The sequence below is a fragment of the Typopeltis vanoorti genome, chromosome 1 (assembly GCF_054136105.1).
Source record: "Typopeltis vanoorti isolate ZY-2024b chromosome 1, IOZ_Tvanoo_1.0, whole genome shotgun sequence".
Lineage (NCBI taxonomy): Eukaryota > Metazoa > Arthropoda > Arachnida > Uropygi > Thelyphonidae > Typopeltis > Typopeltis vanoorti.
The window spans coordinates 191601924-191617335 of record NC_143549.1 but is presented as its reverse complement, the minus strand read 5'-3'; the positions used below and the strand labels follow the sequence as shown (position 1 = coordinate 191617335).

At 35.8% G+C, this 15412-nt stretch overlaps 1 protein-coding gene across 2 annotated transcripts in view; it reads right to left on the bottom strand.

Annotated features, from left to right (window-relative positions):
• The window catches only part of LOC150110724 (uncharacterized), a 239215-nt gene that overhangs the window by 108306 nt on the left and 115497 nt on the right, over positions 1-15412 (bottom strand). The window contains exon 2 of one of the 2 annotated variants that reach the window (XM_090396009.1): positions 1146-1328. The gene's annotated coding sequence lies outside the window, so the exon portion shown is untranslated. Of the gene's footprint in view, positions 1-1145; positions 1385-15412 lie in introns of both variants that reach the window. The other variant, XM_090396002.1, reaches the window with a different exon arrangement.

Genomic DNA, 15412 nt, shown 5'->3' with positions numbered 1-15412 from the left:
AGTGGATAAGAGGGAGGCTGCTGGACAGATAACAAAAAGTGGTATATGGAGGAGTAGAATCGAGGCAAAAACAGGAGGCTAGTGGCACATCACAAGGTTTAGTGCTGGGACCATTGCTGTTTATTCTGTACATAAATGATATAGGAAATAACTCTGAAAAGAAATCTTCAGTTGTTTACTGATATTGAAATTAGGTAGCGTAATTGTTAATCAAGATGATGTGGAGTACTTGCAGGATGATTTAAATAGGCTGTCAGTATATGGGCAAAAATTAATGGGTGTAAGTTTAATTCAAGAAATGTAATGTTATGCATTTTTGGATAAACAGATTACAAGCTATGTATCACATTGCTGGCACTGTACTCCATGAAACAGATGAAGCTAGAGATTTAAGGGTGGTGGTAGACAGAGAGTTAAAGTGTAGAAGACATATTGCTAAGGTAACCCACAAGATTATTTGGCTATTGAAGAACACATTAACAAGTAGAGATAAGTAAGTTGTTATTCCTCTTTGTAAGGCCTTCATATGCCCACATCTGGGCTACTGTGCTCGAATATATTTCACTGGGTTTGTTCAGGATGAGGAAGCGGTGAAGAGGATTTAGAGGTGAGAAAGATGGTGAGTGGCTTGTGAAATATTCCATATCAGGATAAACTGAAGGAGTGTGGATTGCAGAAGTTGGTTGATAGGAGAAAATGAGGGGATATGATAGAAACATTTAAGTTGCTTAATGGGTTTTATAGGACAGATGCAGGGGAGTGGTGAGGGTTGTGAGGACTACATTTTTTGCTTGGAGAGTTGTGAATGAGTGGAATGGGTTCAAAGAGAGGTATGATAGATTGAGTAGATAGATTGGGTCTCTCACGATGAGTCTTTGGACTCACTCCATGGAGGAACCCTATAATAATATTTACATGGAATAAAAGATAAATCACACAAAACACAATAACTAGCAGTATACATGACTAAGGTGGTGTGATTAAAAATAAAACAACTGAAAGGGCAACAGACATGAGAATAATTACAAGAGTGAACACAGCTCTAATGACAGAATCATTATAAAAAAAAAACTTAAACAAAATCAACTCTATTGTATTAAAATATAAAGTTATCAAAATTTATTTTGAATTAAAGTGGTGCTTACCTTTACATGTCCTGTTCATATGTGAACAAACATACTAATGGAAGCACAAGATATATTATCATGGAAAAGAGATGATGCCTGGTCTACAGATTTAACTTCATTAATATTGAAGGCACTAATGAATTTTTCCAAAAGCACACTGTCACAACGTGGATCCAGTGGACACTGAAGAGGCTCCAAACTCTGAAGAACAGATGGAGAAGACCTTGTTTAAGAACTTGAGGTCAGTGGGCAGGATTCTAAAAGATTTATAAAATTTATAAATCTTTTAGAATTACTTTTATCTTTTAGAATAAATCTTTTAGAATTTATAAATCTTTTAAAATTACTAGGCAATGAAAGTTAAATTGAATTTAACTTTCATTGCCTAGTAATTAAAAGCCAAGAATTTTTGAAACAATTACTTAAAAGAAGTAATGCATTTTGTTCATCAACTTATTTGTCTGGGCATCTTGTCTGCACAAAACTGTTAATTCAGTGAGTGTTTCAATTAAAATACTATGAAACAAAAATTGAGTAAAACAAAAGGTGATTTAAAGCAGCATTTTAACAAATACATGAAAGAAGCATTCAGTAGAGAAAATAATTGTTATATGACACTCTAATTTTTTTGATTCCTTTCTCTGTTGATTCCTCTGTAATCTTTTTTCGGTGACAGATTAGAAAATAATCACGTTCGTTCACTTTTCTCCTTTTCTAAAAGGAAAAACTTAAGCCTTAAGAGAGAACTGTTTTCTAGCAAGAGAGAGAGAGGGAGAGAAAGAGTTGTAATACAGATTTTCATTTTTAATGTTTACATGTTACTTGGTAAAGGAAACAGGAATGTATAAGCAACAAAAACTGAAGGAAGTTATTATTATTCAGGCCTCCATGGAGTCAAAAGACTCATCGTGGGAGGTCGTTTTTAGGAAAAACAAAGTTTATCATACCACTCCTTGAACCCATTGATCGTTCCCACTCCAACAGTCTTTTTGTCAACACAAAATTTATAGTATCACTCCTTAAATTCATCCACTGTGCACGTTCATTACCTTTCAGGCAACGCATTTCATGCTGCTACCAATTTCCACTCAAATTTATTTCTTACCCTTTTACTCGCCACCTTTTGCAATTTCCAGGAATGGTCATTGCTCCTTTTTCTTCATTCTATCGTATGAAAAATGTTCTCCATGTTAATACGATAACTGTTCGACAGCTTACATGTCTCTATCATATTCCTCTTCCCCCTTCTACCCACCAAACTCTGCAGTCTGTGTACCCTCAGTCTATTCTCATAATAAACATGATACAGTCCTGATATTTTATTATTCATCTCTGCACGGTTACCTTCTCTTTTCTTTTTTTCTGCACATGGTGGGTTGAGTTCCTCAAGGACGAATTTTTGCCATTTCTTTCTGTGTGCTGTCTTTTTATGAAGTTCTATTATAGAGTTTAGGTGGGTGCTTTCAAATGTTATCAATCCATTTCTTTCTTTGTCTTCCTCTGCTGGGCTGTCCTTCAATTTTACCCTTTAATATGTTTGATAGTTATTCAAATTAAGTGGATATTGAATAAAACATCATTTCTTAGATGAATAGAGAAACTACAAGAGTTTCATGCCAAATATATAGAGACCATAAAAGTTTCGGCAGAATATAAGCTGACCTTACATGACAGGGAAACTTGTAGTAAAGGTGGATTAAGGTGTGATCACTGTCCTTAGTATTTTCCCATAACGTAAAACACATCTCTAAGGAGATGTATGATGTTATACATTATGGAGGGAAGTCACTACCCAGACCAGTTTCAACCTTTTTTTGAGGTCTCATCAGTGGGAGCCAGACAAAGAATACTCAGGATGAAGTGATGTGGAACTTATACTTTACCATGCGAGTTGCTAAAAAAGGTGTCACATTACAAAGGCACCAAAAATTACTGAAAAATAGAACCAAAAGGCTTCTTCGATGATGGAAAATCTTGGCATGAACCTCTTGTAGTTTCTCTCGGCTAAAAAATAAAGTTGGATTCGATATCCACTCAATTTGAATAATTTTGCATCGCCAAAGTGAAGCCTTTTGGCTCTATTTTTCAGTAACGTTTGGTAGTCTTTCTGGGTTCATTCTTGAAACATGTCCAAACCAGCTTAGTTGCCTCTTTTTTAGTGCTGTAATTATTGTTTCTTTAAAGTTAAGTTCTTCTCTGACTTTTTCGTTTGTTTTTCATTCTGTCCAGTTTGTTCGAATGATTTTTCTTAGGCATTTCATTTCAAAAGCATTGGGTTTATCCATTTCTTTTTTCTTTAAGATCCAGCATTCTGAACCATAGAGTACTGTGGGAATTATCATTGTTTTATATATCTTTAATTTGAGTTCTTTGCTTAATCTTTTATTGTTCCATATTTTCTGTAGTCTGTCCATTGTTATCCATCCATTATTGATTCTGTTTGATGGTTTCAAAATAGTCTAGATTTTCAGTGATTATTGAACTGCTTTACTTGTTCTATATTATTGTTTTCTATTTTCATTTGGATTGATTCCCTTTTTCTTCCTATTAGCATTAGTTTTGTTTTATTAAAATTGATTTTCATATCATATTTGTTACTTGTTTGATGGAGCTTGGTCAGGATATTTTCTAATTTTTCTTGGCTGTCTGTAGTGATATCTATATCGGCATACTTTAAAAGTGCTATATTTCTTCCATTTACAGTTATGCCTTGACACACCTGTAGTCCTTCATCTACTACTTCTTTAGATTGAATAAATATGGTGACAATGGACAGCCTTGCCTAACTCCTTTAAAAGTGGTATATTTCTTCCACTTACAGTTATGCCTTGACACACCTGTAGTCCTTCGTCTACTACTTCTTTAGATACAGGTTGAATATATATGGTGACAATGCCTAAGGAATTAGGGAAAGGAGTTAGGCCTTGCCTAACTCCTTTCTTTATTTGTTTCTATGTTTTTTGTAATTCACAACTGTGTGCTTCTGAATAGCAATTCTTGATACAATTTAATAAGTATTTGTCAAACCCTTTGTTTGCAGGTTCATGTTTTCTAGAATTTTAATAAGTTTGCTTTCTGTTTATTGAGTCAAAAACTTGTTTGTTGTCAAAACATTAGTAGAGTTTTTTATTTTTGTCTCTCATAAGACCTGCTAATCTGTTTAATGTGAAAATTGCATCTATTGTACTTCTGCTATGTTTAAGTCTGTTTTGAAGAATCCTGATAAGTATTTTTAGCAGTGGATTAGAAGTGCGATAAGTCTATATTTAGTGCAGGATCTGACATCTCCTATTTTGTGGATCGTTATGATCTGGCCTGTTCTCCATTCAGTTGGAGAATTTCCTTTCTTTAGTATTTTGTTGAACAGTTTACTTAGGTAATTTATTATGCTTTCTCCCCTTTTTCTAGAAGTTCTTTCTGAATGTTGTCTATGCCTGGTGCTTTATTATTTTTCATTTGTTCGATTGCTCTATGTATTTCTTAATTTAGGATTTCTTAATACCTTTTGTGTCAAAAGTTTCTTCTCGGTTGAAGGTATTTTCAGCTGCAAATATTTCTTTAAAATGATTAGTCCATATTGTTTCATGGCTACTTGTTGAGGTTCCATCTTTTTGCAATATTGAAACTGGGTTCAGTGAGTATGTCATAGTTCTCTTTAACTATTTCATAAATGGTCTTAGTTCATGTTTTTGTATGCTTCTTCACATATTCCTGCTTTTTCTTCTAAATATGTGATTTTTGCTAATCTGCATTTTTTGATTATTTCTTTTTTCAAATTTTTGTGTAATATTCTATTTTCTTCATTATCTTCTTTTGAGATTAGTTTTGGATATTCTTATTTTCTCCCATAAGTCCAAAATCTCAGGTGTAAGCCAATCTTTATTTATTCTTTTCTGGTAGCCTAGGCATTTTGTTGCTGTTCCTTTAATAATTTCTTTACCTTTCTTCTAAGACTCCGAGACTGTATCTAAAGCAAGTTATTTAATTTTTCTTTTAATGCTCTGTGATAGTTAGATCTTATCAAGCTATCGTTGAGTTTTGACATGACTATCTTCTTTTGTTTTGGTGGTTTATTCTCTTTCTTTTGAAACTGAATTCTAGTGTGACTGATAGTAGTTCATGGTCTGTATCCATGTCAATCTTTCTTAATGTTTTGACATTTTGGAAGGAAGGTTTCCATTTCTTATTAACTATTATAACTATTATATAACGATTATATAGTCTATACAGTTTTTGATTTGGTGATGTCCAGATGTATTTGTGTTGTGGCCTGTGGTAGAATGAGGTATTTGTGATTAATAGTCGAATTATTTTGCAAAAATTAATCAAGTTCTCTCCTCTCTCATTCATCTCTCCATGATCAAATTTTCTCATTACTTCTGTTTTATCTTCAGACCGATCTTTGCATTAAAATCTCCCATAATAATCAGATCTCTCTTATATTCTTACTTTACACCGGGATGTGCAAGGGATAAAGGTTACTTTATTATGATGAGTTGAGTTTAGACAGCAAGCAGAATAATGAATTGTGTGATAGCAAAGTGTGTGATAAGATGGGAGTACAATTTTTATTTATAGCATGTATTGGAGAGGAGAATGGAATTATACAGATGTGATGGATTTATTTGAATGGCTTTGGAGTAAGAGCACTGGAGAAACCGTTGCTAGATGGAAGTGCAGTGTGTTGTGTAAGCAAGAGATCAGGAGTAAGAGATGAAGTGAAAGAATGAGAGAGTGTTACTGAACACATGGAAGTGCTTGGAAATGGAAACAGTAATACTGCAAGCAGGGCCACGCTAGGCTGGACATCGCTTGCCTGCAAAGCTGAAATGGGCACCCCCAAACAAATGGCAATTTATTTATTTATTTTTATCATAATCATGTGGAAAGAATTTACAAGAATTTTTTGTAAATTTGTAACTAACTTTTTGTAACTGTAAATTTGCAGCAATTATATTGACTTACCTAATTATTATTACTAATTTCGTTTACAAAAATTTAAAGAAAGGATGAAACTTCATACTAACACTTTGAAACGGCGCCCACCTTGTAGTGGCACAAGTCTGCAATGCCGGCCCTGACTGCAAGAGATGAAGAGAGAGAGAATTGGAATGCAAGAGGAAGAGGAAAATGGGGGAGCAATGGACAAGGAAACATGGCATAGGGAGAACAGATGTTGGATGTAGTAATAAATGTGTATATGGTGATAATCAGCATAGAAAGGGAATAGATCAGGTGTGAGTGAAGAAGTTGAGACAGTAGATATATGCAATAAAGAGTGATTAAGATGATTGGGCAGGGGTAGGTGTGGTTGGGAAATCACAACAAACAATGAATAAGACTAGTTATAGATCTAAAAGTAAACTGCTGTTTATTTACCAATGCCAGAAGTATCAGCAATAAGTGGTGAAATGAAATGGTTTTATTGCTTGAGCTTATTTGCCCCAAAATCATTGGAATAAGTGAAATGTGGTTTAATGAAGATGATATTCTAACAGCAGTAGAAATGGAAGGATAGTTATCACAAGGATAGGAAAGACAAGAAGGGGGAAAGGGAGTGCTCCTGATGACAGCAGAGGAATTATGTCCACATAAGGTAGACATGAAAGAGGGAAATAGTGCCAATGGTTATGAGGTGGTGTGATATGAGGTGGAGGTTGAGAAGACATTTAGTTGCATGTTGCTACAGGCCAGGGAGTCTACAAACATTACTTCATCACCCAACTGGTGATGAAGTAATGTAAAAACAACTTCAGTTAGTGAACAAAGGAATTGCAATTATTATGGATGATTTTAATTATGGCATTATACATTGGAATGAAGAGATCACATTTGGGAACATGGAAAATTAATTTCTTGAGTACTCTCCCATGACATTTACCTTTGCGATCTTGCCAAAATATGCTATACTATATGCTATAATTACTGAGATTTCTTTGAATCTTCAGCCATCTGTCATTGAGCAGTTTCTCCTCAACAAGAGAGACATTTTCCTCAGTCATCACTTTCACAGGCCGAACATCACGAGGTCATCTTTGATGCTCTCTCTTCCTAGGCAAAACTGTTTATCCCATTCCCTTATGGTGGAATATGAAGGAGAAGCTTCCCCATAAACATCAACCAATTGTTGTCTGATAGCACTTGGAGAAAGCCCTTCTTTGGTGAAAAGCACAGTATTCAATTTTTAACATTACAGCCACTTCGCATGCAATGTGTTAGTCAAACAAGTGTCTCCAATTGAATGACACAGGTCAGTCAGTTAAAACTGATACACTAAGCTCCCACATAGATGATGCTGTCACACACAGTATTTTAAACTTGCCACAAATTTTGTAAGTCAGGACAGAAACATTTTGAACCTATGTCATACTTTCGATACTAAAGCAAACATCTTGCATCATTAAAATAGTTTTCGTGTAAGTTCCCCTTGCCACACACACACATCTCCAGTCTCAAACTTTAAAATGACACCTTGCATACCTCTTCTTAAGCAAATACTAATGTCTACCTATTATAACAATGACAAAACTCACAAATTACCTATACTTTATGTTAAAACCAGTACATTTCTTGCATCCAGGAATGGGTTGATAAGAATTTTTAATGAATGTACTATGCCATTCCTTTGCTGCGCCCCCCCCCTCCCAGGAGAGGGTGAAAATATCTGTATTTCCAGAAATGCTTGGAAATATAAATAGCTCAGTCAGTATAGACGAAGCCCTTTGGGCGGAAAGACCTGGGTTCGATTCCTGTCAGTGACGTGAGGAACCTTTATCTGGTCTCTTACGACTAAAGTTGAGTTAGTCAGTCTCATATGGAGGCAGAGGGTTTTCACCCGGAAACTTGGGTTTTTTTGTCCCCAGAACAGGCAAACCAGCCCCCTGAACACACATCGATTACTGTCACGAATATGTCCCAGCTGTATGACAGTCCCGAGCCTGAATAAAATGGGGGGGAGACATTTTATTCAGGCTCGGGAATCAGATCAGATCGAAAATCAGATCAGATCACAGATTATCAATCCTATCCATAGCTTTGCCAATGACAGTACACTCCATTCCTCCTTTTCATTTTACAAGCCTTGTAGTGCTCAAGTATTAGAATCCTCAACATCTGCCATGACCAGTGACCTGAACTCAGATCTAACTATATTGCAATGGTGCAAGAAAAACCTTGTAAACTTCAATAGTACCAAAACTCAGTCATGTCTGATCTCTTTGCAAGAAAGAGTTCACATCTCTCCACCTTACCTTACCTTCACTAATACTGAGATATCCAAACACAATCAAATTTCTCTACTCAGACTGACCTGCACCCCAACTGGCATATCATTTAAACTAAAGCTTCTGCAGCAGCCCAAAAATCTTGTACTTTTATGTACAAAGCCCTACTTTATACCTTCACAGCTGCTAACTCTACACAAAGCCAAAATCTACCCAGACATGGAATATTGCTGCCATATCTAGGATGGAGGACCAAAATTCTATGTAAGACTGCTCAATTCTACATCCTTCACTCTCACATACCGATTACAATCCATCTCTCACAGATGTTCAGTTTCTGCCTTGTGTTCTTCTACAGATATTTTCATGGACAGTGTTCTGCTGAAATGACAATATAATTCCTTCACTATCTTCCAAAATCATTAAAACAAGAGCCACTACTAACCAACATCCTTTTACAGTCCATCTTGAAACTCTTTGAACCAACTTCACTACCTCCTCTTTCATTCCATCTACCTGTCCTTTGAAACAGTTGTTCTGTCTTTAAAGCAATGTGAGGGAATTATTTTGAAAAAAAACATGTTTTTTAATATATGTCTAATATTATTATTATAGAGAGCATTTTGGGAGGTGGGGTGAGAGAAGAATCTGAAGATAGAAATTATTTGGGGGGGGGGGGTGAAGAGAAGGGATTTAAGGGAAAAAAGTCAGGGGTGAGAGTTATGGGGGTTTGAGCCATTTCGACAACCGTTGTCTTCAGAACTCGTGGGAGAAGTGGATGTTATGTCATGTCAGTTAGGTGTTTCTGTTTTTGGTTTCTTGTGTTGTCTCCTACTGGTCGGAGTCATGATCTAATTTTTATGTTGTGGAGCTTGCAACTCTTGGAGATTATGCAGGATTGGTGGATGTTTATTGAGTTTTCGTCACGTTTTATGGCTATCGTTTCCAATATTCTAAGCGTTGTTTCATTGTCTTGTATGTCTAATATTATGACCTTGTCGATTTGCAGGGTATGTTTTTTATCAAGGGCGTTGACTGCTATCTCAGCTTTTCACAAATTTTTCAAAATCGGAATTATCCAACACAACTTATAAATTATGCCAACCAAACAGCTAAAACTAGGCGAACCAACCCAACAACCAAAACAAACTTCCCTACACAAAAAATTATCAAACTGCCATACATCCAGAACACATACAAAGCCTACAAATACATTTTCAAACACACTGACTATAAACTGATGTTCACCAAAAACCAAAAATTGGCAACACTTCTAAAACCTACAAAACCTCACACACAAAAAAAAAAAAAAAATTTATTTATTTATTTTTTTTTTATTATCCCATGGTATTATTACACCAGATCATAGATAATATGGGACGGATAATAGAGGTATATGTGACTTTTAAGGTTTTAGCATCGGCTCCCCACTCTTTAATTGAGATACTTTTCATGATATTTAGTCTTTTTTTTTGCTCTGACTACAACATTGTTGATATGTTTACTGAAGCTTAGCGATGGATCTAGAATAACACCAAGGTATTTGGGATTTTCATTAAATGTAATTAGTTGACTGTTTAGCTTAATCTTTGATCTCCACTTTCTCAGGTGGTTATTAATAGTAAAAACACAGATTTCTGATTCAGCAGGGTTAATTGTGATTTTTTGGTTGTCACAGTATGTAGCTAAACTTTCAATGGCTTTGTTTAAGTGACCTTCTGCTGTTTCTAGGTTGTTGTGACTGAGAATAGGACCATATCATCAGCAAACATAGCTATCTTTGTTTCTTTATTTATATTTTTATTGAAGTCATTTAAGTAAATGGAAAAAAGGAGTGGGCTCAAAATGCTACCTTGAGGGAGTCCCTGTCTTATTTTCACTTTCTTGGAAAAGGTATTATTTATTTTAACTCGAATTGTTCTATTTCTTAGAAAGTCAAAGATCCCCTCTATTCCAATATGACAAAGTTTGGAAAAGTTTCTACCTCCACACCTTGTCAAAGGCATTGCTAAAATCTATAAAAGCTGCAATGGTGAATTTGGTAGGTTTGGTCTGGAAGTTATCTTGAATTGTCTGGGTTAAGTAGAAAAGTTGATCAGTTGTTGAATGATTTCTTCTAAAGGCAGCCTGAAAATGTGGTAGTATATTATTTTTGTTTAGATAGTAATTCAAACATTGGAGTATCATTTTTTCCATTAATTTGCCTGGAATTGAAGTCAGTGAAATTGGTCTATAACTTCCTGGTTGGTCTTGCAGTTTGTAAAATCTTTAAGATTGGTATGATTGTGGCTGTCTTCCAGTCTTTTGGAACTTTTTCTTGTTTTAGGCTATTGTTGAATAGGCAAAGTAGCCAATCTAGGGCTAGGGAAGGAAGATGTTTGATCATAATTCCTTGTATGTTATCTGGTCCATATGATTTATTTATATCTAGTCTCTCCAAGGCATCTCCCAATTCAGAGATTGTAAATGGATCCCAGAATAGTTTGTTTTGATATTTTGAGGAGTTTGCAGCGTTTTTCTGCTGTCGAGTCTGTTTTGATATTTGATGGTCTTTCCTAGTATCCATTTCTAGTTTGCTTATATTTTGAAAATGAAAGGCCAAGGAATTTGCAATCTCCCTATCTCCAATTTTGATATTTTTATCTGGATCTTTTAGCATGTCAGTCTCACTTGCCTTTGGTAGGTCTCTTTGTAAATTAGCAGTCAGTTTCCAAAGTTTGGTATCTGAAGTGTTTGGATTTAAGTTGTGGTAAAATTCTTGTCACCTAGTTCTTTGTAATATATTATATTTTTGTTTAATTTCAGCATTTATCCTGTTGTACTCGATCCTGGTTTCTGGAGAGCTTCCAATTTTTAAGATGTTAAATAATTCATTTCGTTTAGTTATTTTACTGGCAAGTTCCTGGTGAACCTTTGTGTAGTTTGAAATAACTTTTCTCCTGTAGCTCTTTTGGACACTTTTCTTTGCTGCATTTAGGATAGTTTTCTTCCAAGTTATATAGTCTTTGTCTAAGTCATCATGGTATGTGTGATCTTTCAGCATTTTACTTACTTCATCCTTGTATTTCTCCCAATTTGCCTTCTGAAAGTTCCGAAGAAATTTTTTTTGGGGTGGGTCTAGTCATTTTTGGGTTCAGATTGATTAAAACTGGAGTATGGTCGCTTCCTACTGGTTCCAAAACAGACCAAATAGTTTTGTAGAACACCACAACGTTGTTTACAAATTTCCCTGTCAAAAAGACTGTGATATCACCTTCACAGGTTCTACCATCAGGTCTTTATGAACAAGACTACAAGAACACTTCTGTGACTGTAACATCCCTATTCCAGAACATTTAAACAATTAAAAACACAACAACCAAAAATAAAACAGGATACAAAGTACAGGAAAAAGCGAGATAGCAGTCCACAATATTAGACATACAAGACAATGAAACAATGATTAGAATATCGGCAATGATAGCTATAAATCAATAAACGTCCACCGACCCTACATAATTTCCGAGAGTTGGAAGCTCCACAACATAAAAATTAGGTCATGACTCCAACTAATAGGACACAACACAAGTACACCACAGACAGAACCATCTAACTGACATGACATAGCATCCACTTCACCGGAGAGTTCCAAAGATGACAGTTGTCGAAACAGCTCACATCCTGTAACTCCCACCCTTGACTTTTTCCCTTAAATCCCTTCTCTTCCCATCCCCCCCCCCAAAAAAAAATTTCTATCTTCAGATCTTTCTCTCACCTGCCCTCCCAAAACACTCTACCCACCCTTAATAATAATAATATTATACATATATTAAACAACCTGGGTTTCTTCAAAATAATTTCCACACATTGCTTTACTCACTTCCCCCTAAAAAAAACCCTTCCTTTAACAGCTTAACAGCACATGAAGGCACATCGCCAGAATAAGGAGACAGAAAACAGCATCAAAAAAAGGTATACTCAAAATTTCTCCTATTTCTATATTTCATATATTAGTTTTGATTCAGTAATGCCCTAGAATTTTGGGTAAAGAGTCAATGACATTATAAAAAAGGGGGATACTCATAAACGAAAGTGGGCTATATTAGCCATTAAAATAATAACTTAAATGTTTCTCTCATATCCCCCTCTTCTCCACTATTAACTAATTTCTGTAACCCACAAACTCAATCTCTCAATGTAGTGAGCATTCATAACACTACTCACCTCTTAATCTTTTCTACCACTTCCTAATCTCCAAGGAATCCAAGCAACCAGACCTCAGCACAGTAATTCAAATGTGGATGTATCAATGCTTTATAAAGTAGAACAGTGACTTCTTTATCTCTGCATTTTAGTATGTTCATTAATAATCAAGTAATCCTAAGAGCTATCTTGGACATCTTAGCAATATTCACTATGAACTTAACTTTGCTATCCACCAACACCCCCAAGTCCCTAGACTCATCAATCTCCTGATGCACAATGTGGCACACAACTTGTAATCCTTTAATCTTACATTAAACTGTCATCTATTATCTTTTGTCCATATTGCCAGCTTATTTAAATCATCCTGCAGGCTCTCTAGATCAACTGCATTAATTATTACACTACGTAAGTCTGCATCATTAGCAAACAACAAAATATTTCCCTTCAATTCATTTCCTATATCCTTTATGTCCAAATTAAATAATACTGGTCCGAACACGGAAACTTGGAGCACACCACTGGTCACCTGCTTACTCCTATACTCTGCTCCTCCATACATTACTTTTGGTATCTCTCCATGAGCCATTCTCATATTCACATCACCAGTGTCTTAAAAGTCCAGCAGTATAACTGTGTAGCCATTCTCCTTGTCCAACTTAGCTGTCACTCTATTATAAAAAAAGTTAATAAATTACTAAGACAAGACTGACCTTTAACAAAACCACATTTCCCCTATAGAATATCATATTCTTATCTACATATTCCTGAATTGTCTTTATCCATCATCATCATGCGTATCAAGGATTTAGGCCTAGCATGGCCTGTTCCGGCCTTAGAAGTCATCGTTCAATCGTTTAAGAGGACATCCTGATTTTCTTTTTCCTAATGGCTTGTACTTTAAGGCTTATTTTGGTAATCTTTCTATTTTCATTCTTTGAACGTGTTCCATCCATTTATGTTTATATTTTTTAATTTTTTCTATTACTGGTTCTTGGTTTAATTCTTTCATAATTGGCGAGTTAGCCACTAGAGGGCTATATGGTATGTCGTGTTTGTGGATAGCTCCTGAACAGATAAGTGATATTTTGAGTAAAAATTGATGAATTTGCATAGTATTGTTTACTTTAGTATTTTAGCGAGTCTGGGTGATTTTTGTGTGTTTTTTGAGTATTTTAATAGTAAATTGATAGATACGATTATCTGTGTACATGGCTCCCATAAAGAGGAATACAAAGATGGCATCCAGGTTGCCATATTTGTCTAAAAATCTTAACTGAAAGGATTTGATTCAGTGTTAACGTTTGCGAAATGTATGCATTTGAGGAGAGGCGGTTGGAGGCTGGTTAAATGATAGTGGAGTGAATGTGTGCAAAAAGTGTAACGAATGTGAGGATTTAAAGAGTGCTTCAGGTCGTGTGACATCACTGATGAAAGTCAGAATCTAGATAACAGTGATATTCGCGAGGTAGTACCTGATAGCTGTGAGCGTGGCGTTGAAAGTGAGAATGAAGGTAAACATACAGAACAATTGAATGAATCATCAGAGAATAAAAATAATGACACTGATTCAAAGAGTGAGATCGCTTTATTACATGAAGCGATACATACATACATGGGGCAAATCAGCAGCTGGAGAGTTGCCAAAAATGTTTACCAAGCGTACCTACTAATAATCAGCAAAAGTATGATAGTGAGTGTAAACAAAATGAAAAAGCGTGTGTTGTATGGAGGTTCCTTAGTAAGAACTGTGTTAGTTGAGATTTTAACAAAATCATACCAACCCGGTGCGAACGTTAAGAATGTAAACAAGTCATTAGAATGCAAAAGCAGTGGGTGAAAGAACTGATAGTGGTGGCAGGTACAAATGACTTGAAAGGAAACAAAAAGGCTATGAGTGAGGATGTGAAGGAATTGCTTGAGGTAGCAAAAGAGAAGAGCGGGAGATTTAGGTTGGTGAGTCTGTTGCCGCGGTATGACAGTGAAGAGTATAGAAGGAGAGCCATAACTTCCAATGACTTTATGCGTGAATTATGTTTGATGAGTGGTGTGGAATTTGTGGATGTGTGAAATGAGTTTGATGGGTGAAAGGATTTATATAAAATGGATGGTTTACATTTGAATGGATTTGGTGTACGGAGACTTGAAAAGGTGTTCTTGAATATAGTGGAAGTGAATGTACAGAACCAGGGAAACTAGAGTTATTAAGGGGGGGGGGGGGTAGATATGCAGATTTTAGGGAGACAGTTGTGTGTGAATGTATGTAATATGCCCAAGCGAGTAGGAAAGACTACGAATCAGAATGGGACAGCTAGTATAAGGCATCAAAATAGAGATGGGACAAATCGGCTTCCGCAATTCATGTATACAAATGCCAGACATATTAAGAACAAGAAGAAAGAATTTTTGCCTTGATTGGCACTTCCAGACCACAGGTTATTGGCATTAGTGAAACATGGCTGACAGAAGATGACACAGCTAGTGGGACTGAATGTGAGGGGGGTATGGTGTGTTCAGGAGTGACAGGGAGATTAAAATGGGGGAGGAGTGTTATTGGTGATAGCTGATGAGCTACAGCCAAGAAGAATAGAAGTTGAACTGCAGGATAGAGAAAAGAGCACATTTGAGGCTATTTGGTGTGAGATTGAAACTAGCAGAACTAAATATACAGTTGGGTGCTGCTATAGACCAGGTGATGGAATAGATGGTGGAGATAGTATGCATAAGCAAATAGAAGAAATGAGCGGAAGGAGGGTAATTATTATGGGAGATTTCAATTATGGTAACATTAATTGGAAGGAGGAGAGGACACATGGTAGGAAGGAATTGGATTTTATGCGGTTATTAAGGGATAACTATCTGCGACAGCATGTAATGGAA